The sequence below is a fragment of the Gobio gobio genome, assembly GCF_949357685.1.
Source record: "Gobio gobio genome assembly, chromosome: 5".
Taxonomy (NCBI): domain Eukaryota; kingdom Metazoa; phylum Chordata; class Actinopteri; order Cypriniformes; family Gobionidae; genus Gobio; species Gobio gobio.
In genome coordinates this window covers 40,734,441-40,746,260 of record NC_137101.1, presented here as the reverse complement: position 1 = coordinate 40,746,260, position 11,820 = coordinate 40,734,441, and the positions used below count along the sequence as shown (strand labels likewise).

At 39.9% G+C, this 11,820-nt stretch overlaps 1 protein-coding gene across 1 annotated transcript in view; it reads left to right on the top strand.

Moving 5' to 3' along the window:
• Nucleotides 1-11,820, top strand: part of LOC307126511 (uncharacterized protein) — a 965,522-nt gene that overhangs the window by 160,064 nt on the left and 793,638 nt on the right. The gene's annotated exons all lie outside the window — the stretch shown is intronic.

Genomic DNA, 11,820 nt, shown 5'->3' with positions numbered 1-11,820 from the left:
TAATGGTTGTGTATATTGTTACAAAAGATTCACTCTCATTCATCTGCAGCAACTGCGTGACACTATCATGTCAATATGGATCAAATCCTCAGACAAGTGTTTTTAGCACCTAGTTGAATTTATGCCGCAAAGAATTAAGGCAGTTCTGAAGGCAAAAGGGGGTCTGGTACTAGCAAGGCTGTACCTTTATAAAGTTGCTGGTGGGGTGTATATTCAGCAAGAGAAACGTAAATAAAAATGGACAAGAAGACTATGGGGGCTTCTCAATATCCCTCAATGTTTCCTCGCTCCTCCGTCCTATGACCCGGAAACCGATCGAGCTTGTAGGACATCTCAAGTCTTTAATTGCACCGTGAGGATCGAGGAGTGAGGAGGCTTTCTGAGGAGTCATGAGCGAGGATACACAGGTGTATCCTTTGCAGGAGTGTTTTATCGACTAAACATGATGCACGTGTAAATTCTCCTCCCCCTTCACATCTTGCGACAGTTTATTAATTATTATTATTATAATGATTATTATTGTTAACATGTACCAGACACAAATGTATGTCAAATTAACAGAGAGAGTCATTCATTCATTAAGTGGATTTACAGAAATGGAATTCTGGGGAGTCCTGGAGTATGACGTATTGAGGGAAACCCCCAGTACTGCAGCACAGCGCTGCGATATAAAGTTAAAGAAACTAAACATTCTGGAGAAATATATTTCTACCTCAGATATAACGTTTGATCTGTACGTCAGCATTGGGGAATAACATTATAATCTCGTTCACGGTAGAGAAAGCTGCTTACATGTACAAAATTAACCGCAAAGACTTAAAGGGGAGATGAATTGTGAAATCAACTTTCCTTTGACAACTTCAGTGCCAGTGAAGCTCCTTAGTGCTTACAGATAAGGAGACATTAGTATGTGTTCACTGCGTTTGTAATATTATACTATTAATTAAAGTTGAAAAATTGGATAGAATACATTAATAGTGCACACCCCCTCTAAACGTGAGAACTACACGACAAAAAGAAAAACGAATAAATACCCGGATGTAAGTCATCACGTGACGTGACCATAATTTGCTAAAGTTTAATTTAATGAGGCGGGGAGAAAACTGAATAACTACTTCACATGATTAATCCCCTCAAATTTGAAAATTGCACATTCTTCCAGCTGTGAAAATTCTGGGAAAATAGCCGTTAATGCCAATAAATGATTAAATAAAAAAATAACAAAAACTCCCACTTGCGGCCACGCCTTCCTCTTCTTCGGACTTCATCAAGAAGGTAGTTATATGTTGACAACAATCTGTACAGCACTGTATTTATATTAAATATTTTAGTTAAATCATGATATGTTTAGTAGTGCGTTTGGTTGCCCATGCTGACTGTTGTTTCCTTGTATGATGTTACATTAATATTGTCAAATGTAAACACTTTTATATATATATTTATAAAAAAGCTGGCTAAGTTAGATCCGTTCTTCCATTTAAGAGGCACAAACATATTATTTGTTACAATCAGCAAAACAAATGCTCATGCCAAATTTCAGCCACTTTGAAATAAAAGTACAAATAATTGTAATAGTAATCGATCAGAGTCAGACAGTAACTTACATTGGAAAGCTATAGGCTAAACTTTCTATGTTGACCTTACTGTATATCAGTAACCTAGGTTAAGACCAACTAGCTGGTTATTAAGGATTCACAAAGAATAAATGGCCTATTCAATGAGAATATGGAAATTGATGAATACATGCCTAATAAATGATTAATGATGCTTAATGCAGGCCTTATTAGGCACATACTAGTTAGGCTATGTGTTAATTGCTTAAATGTATTCCCTAAACTAAAGGTTTTACCTTAATTTTATCAATCAATTTAACTTAAATATTTGATCAGTTAATACATTTAAACATTTACATTTATTTGATCAGAGCTCTTGTTTAAAATGGGTCAATTCTGGGTGCATCAAATATTGTTTTATGATTGGCTGTGTATATAATTCCATTCTTTGGTGCATGTCAGTTGTATTGCTAATTAGGCTAACTGTCCCTTCTAAATGGCTGAACGGTAGGCCCTGGCCATATTATATTAGTATAAAGTAGAGCCCGATATTATGCATTTTCCAAACTGAAAATAATATAATAAATTAATACAATTTTTTTTTTTTTAAACGGATGGAACTCCGCTCAACCACATTATGTGGCGAGCGAAAGAGTGTTCAGCACCATAGGAAATATTTATGAGGATAGGCGAAGCTCTTGTACTATGACCTGCCTCTGCTGGACTGGAGCTATTAAGGACAGACTGATTCAGTACAATACCTCTGTGTATAGTTTATATTTTGCTGTTGTTGTTATTTATCAGAACTTAACTGAATATTTTTCCCAGACTTGCTCAAAGTTATATTTATGAAGCTTACCACGTCTATTAATACTTTTAACTTTGATTTTGTTTTGTTTTTGTTATTGTGTTTTCGTCCAAAGGACTTTAAGTTTCATATCTTAAGTTTGTATTTTTATATATTTTATTTATCAGAACTTTGTTATATGTTTATGTTCCTCTGTTCTGTTGTGACAATAAAACAATCAAGTTTATTTTAAACTGCATTATCATATTATTTTAGAGAGGCTGAGGGATCATGAATAACTACAAATAACTAGTGTAAGGGGAAAAAAACGTTTTTTTTATGCGTTTCTGTTTTTTTTTGTTTTTATATATATATATATATATATATATATATATATATATATATATATATATATATATATATATATATATATATATATATATATATATATATATATATATATATATATATATCGGCCGGTATATTGGAATATCAGATTCTTAAATCACCAAATATTTGTATCGGTATTGGCCTTAAAAATCCTTTATCGGTCGTGCCCTAGTATAAAGTATGCTATAAACTCGTCATCAAATAGGATAGTTATAGGCTAACTATGCTGTAAGGGCACTGCCATAGTTAATTTGACTGTCTAGTGTTAGTTGATTGTCTAGTGTTCTCATTCTGTATTTTCACCCTCATCAAATCTGGCTTTTTCTGTGGTAAGACCCTACCCCAGGAAATGTGACTATTGTTCAAAGTATGGAGCAATCATCCTGACGCGCATGGGACTAGTATTATCTGGGGACCTCGTGTGATTTAGAAATTACTCCCCGACATCTGAATTTTGCGTGGCGCATTCGCACGGGATAAGCAAGCCTGTGATTTTACTCGAATTTACTGACTTATCTCCCGGATATGATGTCAAGACTTGTAAGTTATAGGCTAGATATAGCTGTATGAAATTATGAACAGTCATATCGATATCATTTTGATTGTTTTATAGTAGCCTAATACAAATAATTTAGTTCAGTTAGAGAACAGACGCTACAATTAAAAACTGAACTGAACAATAATAACAATATAGAAGATTCAGAAGATTCAGTTTCAAACCTAAATGTAAAAGCGCCCATTTAAGCGAGTTTGTCATTGTCCTTTTCTGTTTTTGTGTTTTTCATTAAGAATAATATTAAACACACCATTCAAGCAATTTACTCCCAAATTGGTGCTCATTCTAAAGTGAAAGTATAATCCACGCGGTCGCACGGAATTCATAGGTGCGCATTTTATGCAGCATAGCTCCATTCTTTGTGAAAGATAAAGAAAAAAATGCGCACAGGAAACAAAAACCTTGCAAAAATGATATACGATCCGCCAAATACCGGCCAAATCGCAGAGATGCCGATTTGCACGGGACTAATATTATCACAGGACCTCGGGGTTTGGCGAAATATGGTAGGTAATTTGCGGGGGAATTTTTACTTTACATATTACAGACATGGCCAATTCGCACGGGATTAAGATCACAGACATTCTCTGCAATTATTACAAATCACCAGAGGTCCCCAGATAATACTAATCCCGTGCGAATAGGGCTTATTTTAGTATTTTTGTCTTGTTTCTAGTCTAAATGTCTAAAAATTCTTAAATCAAAATGCATTTACTAGACAAGCAAAAGTTATTGTCTTGTTTTGGGGAAAAATTACTTTTTTCCTAAAAATTATTGAGTTTTTGCTTACAATAAGCAAAATAATCTGCCAATGGGGTAAGAAAAATAATCTTGTTTTCTGTTTGAATTACGATTATTTTGCATACTCCAATGTGATATTTTATTTATTCTGATTGTTACACGTAAGCTTATGCTTCATGTACTAACTTCATGTATCACCAGCCCCTTCTCTTGCCATCCTTACCCCTCCAGCCTCTACTCTTGCCATTCCTACCCCTCCAGCCTCTACTCTTGCCGTCCCTACCCCTCCAGACTCAACTCTTGCCATTCCTACCCCTCCAGCCTCTACTCTTGCCATCCCTACCCCTCCAGCCTCTACTCTTGCTATCCCTACCCCTCCAGCCTATACTCTTGCCATTCCTACCCCTCACGCCTCTACTCTTGCCATTCCTACCCCTCCAGCCTCTACTCTTGCCGTCCCTACCCCTCCAGCCTCTACTCTTGCCGTCCCTACCCCTCCAGACTCAACTCTTGCCATTCCTACCCCTCCAGCCTCTACTCTTGCCATCCCTACTCCTCCAGCCTATACTTTTGCCATCCCTACCCCTCCAGCCTCTACTCTTGCCATACCTACCCCTCCAGCCTCTACTCTTGCTATCCCTACCCCTCCAGCCTATACTCTTGCCATCCCTACCCCTCCAGCCTCTACTCTTGCCATCCCTACTCCTCCAGCCTATACTCTTGCCATCCCTACCCCTCCAGCCTCTACTCTTGCCATCCCTACCCCTCCAGCCTCTACTCTTGCTATCCCTACCCCTCCAGCCTATACTCTTGCCATCCCTACCCCTCCAGCCTCTACTCTTGCCATCCCTACCCCTCCAGCCTCTACTCTTGCTATCCCTACCCCTCCAGCCTCTACTCTTGCTATCCCTACCCCTCCAGCCTATACTCTTGCCATTCCTACCCCTCCAGCCTCTACTCTTGCTATCCCTACCCCTCCAGCCTCTACTCTTGCCATTCCTACCCCTCCAGCCTCTACTCTTGCTATCCCTACCCCTCCAGCCTATACTCTTGCCATTCCTACCCCTCCAGCCTCTACTCTTGCCATCACTACCCCTCCAGCCTCTACTCTTGCCATCCCTACCACTCCAGCCTCTACTCTTGCCATCCCTACTCCTGGAGGAAACAAGCGGAAGAAGGAGGAGAATGGTGGGTGTATATGTTTTCAATAATATGTATCTCATTTTTTTTTAGTCCAAGTATCTAGTGATTGTTTTGAATTGGAAATGAATGGACCCTGTTGAAGAAAAAAAAAACATGCTGGTTAGGTATGTTTTGAAGCATGGCAGCTGGGTTGAGCTGGTTAAAGCTGGTCCTTATTTGGTCATGACCTGGTTTAAGCTGGTCCTGAGCTGGAGCTAGTTGCTTAGGACCAGCACTTGACCAGCTTAAACCAGCTCATGACCAGCTAAGAACCAGCTTGAACCAGCTGCCATGCTTCAAAACATACCTAACCAGCATATGCTGTTTTTTTTCAACTGGGGACATTTCACCAAAAACAAATTGTGTTTTTCAGATTGCTCTCACAGCATCCAGGAGGTTTTCCAGGTGAGATGTTTTGAGGGAACCAGTTAGAGAGGTTGGTCAGACATTACCTGATGTGGATAAACACTAGGACATTGTGAACACTAGGACAATAGAATATTAAATAATTGATGTTATTTCAGGGTTAGCACTGAACTTATTAAAGGGTTAGTTCACCCAAAAACCCCCAAGGCATCCAAGATGTAGGTGTCTTTGTTTCTTCAGTAGAACACAAATGAAGATCCTCTGGACTCTTGACTTCTGAACACTGATCAACGTGGTGGAGATACCTATAAGATAAATCTTAGAGATACCCAAGACAGGCCTTTTGAATACAAAAACGTGGCTTACGTTTGTGGCTTATTTAATATGGATTAATCATTAAATAGTCAATTTAACCAAACTCCAACAGTCTGAATGATACTTTTATTTAAAGGAACACAGCAAATGTAAAACAAAACTGGGTAGATCTGTGGAAGATACATTTTTTTTTAGCACAAATGACTGATATGTCGCTCTGTGACATTAATAAGAGGCACAAAATGCAACAAATGCTACAATGAGTGTTAGAATGTGGTACAGCAGGAACTATTAGGCCTAGCATAACAGCAGAAAGAACACTAAGCTTTTATTTATACAGTCAGTACCAACTACATCAGTTTAAAGAGTCACTTTCTTCCAAATCACTGTCCTCTGAGCTCTCGTATTCAAGTTCTTTACTCTCATCCGGAATCTCATTTAACCAGTCTTCAGGGAATAGAGGTCCTAAAGCAAAGCTGTATCTTGAGAAAACAACTTGAAACTTCTCTTCCACATCAGCCAGCCTTTCCCGAAGAAGACACCGTAGCCCACAATGCCCCTTGTCAGTTAAACTGCCTAAGAGGAAATATAAAACGAAAAGGAGGCACACATTAATATTATTACATCAATTCTTACCCGTTTAGACCCAGACCCAGTCAAGATAGCTGCCATACATTTCCATCTCTGAACAGCATTATAACATGGCACCTCCATAGTATTATTCACATGTTCTTACCATGGTTTCCTTCAGACATTTCTGCGATCCGCTTCCTAATGCTGTCAGCCAGCCCTCTGAGGTGGGTGCAGTGCTGTCTCATCTCCCTAAGAATAAGGATCTTCCCCACTTGCAGCCGCATCTTTTACATATATGCATCGAAGATCTTCTTCTTAGTGAGGATGTTTGTGGATTCTAAAGTCATACAAATAAGCCAGTCAACAGGATTGACCTGTAAACTGCAATACAGTTGTATAGCATACATGCCCATTAAGCAGTGTCAACATGTTTGCTCAGTGTAATCCCTCTCCCTCACAGTTGTTCCTTACCATTGCTGTGAACCTCCCATGTCCATATTAAGGCCAATTTATACTTCTGCGTCGAGTGCACGCAGAAGGTACGGCGTACCATACGCATAGACGCGTTGGATACGCCGTACCCTGATGCGCACCTCTCCAAAAATTTAAAGGGGTCATAGAATGACATTTTTGTACAAGTTAATATGATTCTTTAGTGTCTAAATGAAAAGTTTGTAATATACTTTAATTAAAAATTCTCATTAGTATTGTAAGAAAACACTCATTTTACCTGGTCAAAACCAGCTCAGTTTTCAGCAACTCATTTCAGTGTATGTGACTTTAAATGATAATGAGCTTTGCTGACCCCGCCCCCTCTGCTCTGTGGGGCGTTCGGTTCGACCCGACACAACCACACAACACACGTGGAGTGTTGCCTTGACAACATTTGAGGGTATATTTTCGAGAAATAATGGCAACGGGAGTCTCTGAGGACACATCTAAGCAACCTTATCATTTTGAACCGGAGTCGGACCAGGAACAGATGACGAACGTTTCTGAATGGTTGGTTAACGTCATGTCACTTTGATCTATGTTTGTACTGGCAGAGTAGCGTAGTTGCTGTGTTTCCTGATGTGTTAGTTCATTGACAGATTGATGTTATGTTATAAGATTTTTTTTTTTTTACATTACTTCTTAATCAGTAACAGACACCGTTATAAACCATGTACAAAAGTAAGCTTAGTGTAGTGTTACCACGTTAACTTTATCACCCGAGTACACAGTTTGTAATAACAAACATAACGCGTTGTTCATTATAAACGTGGGATTATGAATTATATTGAGAACATCATAAACAGAAAGCATGCCGTAATGTAATTTACCCTGTAAACTTTAGCCTCATTCATCGTGAAGCGTGCAAGCGATTTGCAAAGATTAATATAAAGGTTAATAAAACGTTACACTCACATCTTCGATCTTCCTGAGGTGCAGCAGGAACACGATCCTTTTTTCAAGAGCAGCTTATTAGCAAAACCTGCTTTATACTGACGCTCGTTTATAAAGCAGTCTGCTGAGAAATGATTGCGCAAACATTGACGTTGATCGGGGGCGAATATTCCCTTCTAAAACAAAACTCAGCACTGCAGCCACTGGGTCTTCAGCAGTTCGGATTTAGGAACATCAAAATGACTGCTGTGTTCGTTATTACACCCAACAACACAACACCACAATCGCTTAGACGCCATTCTGCTCCAGAGTATCAACAATGGCGGACTGATGTCAGCTCGCTCAGGGCGGGTCTGTGTTGAAACGCTGCTGTCAATCAACAATCTTAGGAGGGGCGTACACCGTGTAACGTCACACGGTCAGACGGCTCGATTTGAGACAGGGGAAAATATATAAGGAGATTAAAAAAAAACACTGGATTTATTTTTATCATTATAGGATGGTTGTGTACAGGCACTGCCAACACACATTTCTGTATAATCAACTTGTAAAAATGCATGTACCATTCTATGACCCCTTTAACAACGCGTCAATTCTACGCGGACCGCAAGCGCTGTGATTGGTCTGCCAGAACCCCTCCCTCAGGTCAATAAATAAATAAATAATCTGCGATAGGAGTGTGTGTGTCCAGAAATGGGATGATAGTTCCTTACGTCTACTATAACACAATATTTTGTAGTCCAGCGATTCTTTATGCTAGTAAATAAATACACAGATCCGCTGAGTATAGTTTATTTATGTTCTCATTAAAACCAAAGATGTTAATCAGTAATTGTATATCAAGAACAGGGACACATTCGGGTACATTTCGTGAATGAAGTCTCCGCAACAGCAATCGATTGCTCGAGCCACCGCTAGTGAAAACAGCGGCCACGAGCTCCGCATGATTTCACAAACACATTCCAGCGCCAGATCACCTTATTTCACTTTACTAATCAACTAGAGATGCTTAATTTGTATTAGATACAACAACTCAAGCTGCAAGAAAAGCCGCTCTCTCACTGCTGCTGATATTCCGACATGAATGTACACATTCTACACAAGCTGCTGCTTCTTCGGCTGTTGTCTTGATTACACCAACATGCCCGAGGACACTGCCTACTAGCGTCTGCATGTGGAATTGCACATTGACGCGGACAACAGAGCAGAAGTATAAATGCTCACGATGCCGTACACTATGGCGTAGACTCGACGCAGAAGTATAAATTGGCCTTTAGACTGTCCTCCCCACTGGAATGGCCCATCTCCTCATTTATGCGCTCCTCCTCTGGCACCTGCTCATTGTATTCTTTGATTGCGTCATAGAGTTTTCTTTTCTCATCTCCCAATTTCCGTAGCCGCAATTGTCGAATCTTGTTGCTGTCTATAATTTCCAAACACATGACAGAAACAAAATCCAGACAAGAGATTTGCAAGTCATGTAAATACAATAAATAGATCTACAACATACCTGTCTGATTATAGAGGCTTGCTTTTTTCTGATAGACACCCAGACAAATGTGCTCTATCAACCGCTATGGTATGTTGGTCATCCTGTCTGGCATCTATGGAATCTTGGGAGAGACAGAAGCATGAATAAATAACCCACTCTGAAGATATGTTCAGTTTACATTTCTGATAGCTGTTTTAATGAATTGTTAGTTATAAGGCATTTTGGGCAGAGCCATTTCAGCAAGTGTAAGGTACAGGCATAGCGACTTGAGACCACAAATTTACCTTACAGTGCATCACTAGTGCCATGTCTAGTGATGCTGTATGTGCAGTTTGCCACCGTGGCTAAACCGAACCGTTATGTGTTACAGAGGAAAGTAACATGTCCCCAACACCATTGAACACACTATGCTGTAAATAGCCTATTATTTAGAACGTCAATACTTTACCATCTGTGGCCCACTGTCTGACGTCATGTATCCACTGCTGCATCATGTTCTCAGGACACCCAAGTTCACGGGTCAAGTTCTCCAGCCTCTGGGACTCTGCCTCAGCCTTTCGAACTGTCTACAATGAAAATGCAAACAAACAATTGCCTTTTTTTAGGAGTGGTGGTGGGGGATAACAGGAACCATTCTGTGTAATATGGTCAATACCTTGACATATCTGTTGGACAATCCAAGATGAAGGCCATCATGCTTGCGTCTATTCCACCCAATTGCATGTACAGTCAGCATGTCATTGCAAGCTTTTTGAAAACATATTCAAATGTTACTGGGAGGGCTATGCAAATTTAAATTAAATTCAAATAAAAAGAAAGCTTTCTCTGCTGTATTTTTATTTAAAGAACGACCAAAGGAATGAAAGACTACTGAAAGAACAAGACACGTTTATGAATGTAATAAAGCAAGATCACATTCCAGATTTGGTCATGTACTTAGTTGTGAGGCCACAACGAGAGAGGAAACTGTTCACCATTTCCACCTCTTCCCCTGCAGTTGCGCCAGCACCCTCCTGATTCCTACCACTCCAGACAACCTAACAAATGTGTGAAAAAGTTAATCGGTTAGCGATGAACCAATCTCAGTTTTATAATATAAATTGTGCATTCCCATTATCAATAATTCAATTAAATAGCAATAGCAAAATAAAGACATACCTCACACTTAGTTGAATGGGCCTTGGCGTGCATAACTGACAGGGACGGCCTCATTTGAAGAAGAGGGCTCAGTTCAGGCATAGAGACTGAAATCTTCTGAAGATAGGGCCAGTACTTGCATGAGATGTCAGTTCAGTAGAAATGGATGTTTGTGGCTGCCTGAAGCTCCTTCTGCAGGAACAGGGGATATGCAAAGATCTCCCCCTGTACATGTTGAGACCCTTTAGTATCACCCCATGCCTGCAAACAGCTTCCTCAAGACCCCCTTCGTCAAGTTTGTTTGCTCTTCTGGCAGTCTCCCTGGCAGCAGACCACTGACTAGCTTTACAGGTGCCTCTTCCTGGAGTCTGCATGAAAGAAAAATAATTTATATTAGACAGCAAAAATACTGCATTTACACAGCAGGACTACAAACTCTGAAACACTACTTACACTTTTCACTTTACTCCTGATCTCTTCAACGAAAGAGGATACATCCACATCTTTGGCAATGAAGGTGCCCTCAAAGTATGGTTCCTCTTACCTTAATGCAAGCAGAAAAAAAAAATCAATCATATTCAGACACAATTTGATTAGTAGGTTTTAGAAGGTGCGAAACAACTTAAGCCAGGCACACAGCTTCACAATACAACATTTTTATCACATGGTTGTGTCGAAATCTGTACAGTTTTCTGTTGCCGTCTGCAGAAACCACAAGCATGTTGGGTGTACATGCTGGGCAGGTGAAGTGCTCCACATTTGCCATTTTCTCACATAGAAACTGGCAGAAAGTGTACTCCAAAAAGCTCCTCTGAAATACATCTCCATGTATTTTACCCCTCTGTAAATGTGCAAATAGGTAAGAGAAAAGTTAAATGAAACAGCCAATGTCTCCAATTAAGGCAGTCTTTATCCACACTTATCTTACCCTTCCAAACTGCTGAGTCCTCTGCTCTAACAGCCGCAAAAAGCCTTGTCTTGACAAACCCGGAGCAACGGTTTTCCTCTCCTCAAATGTGCTGAATACATCCACTGAAAACAATGTGTCAGCATTCACTGATGCTGGCCAATACCCACTGACAGTCGCTTCTGTCAGGTGTCCATTGTGATAGACACATTCTGCATGTCAAATGGGGCAAGTACAAGTCATAACGACCTAAAAAAAAGAATGTAACTCATCAAACCAAAGACTATCTTGTGACACATAACTGAAAAACCAAACAATAAAGGCTACAACCCACCTACCATTTTTGCTAATTAAAATAGTTGCTCTGCCAGCAGATTCTGTTATGTTTGTAGGGTCACAGGTGCACAGTCGGTCAGGTCTCACTGTACACTGCAT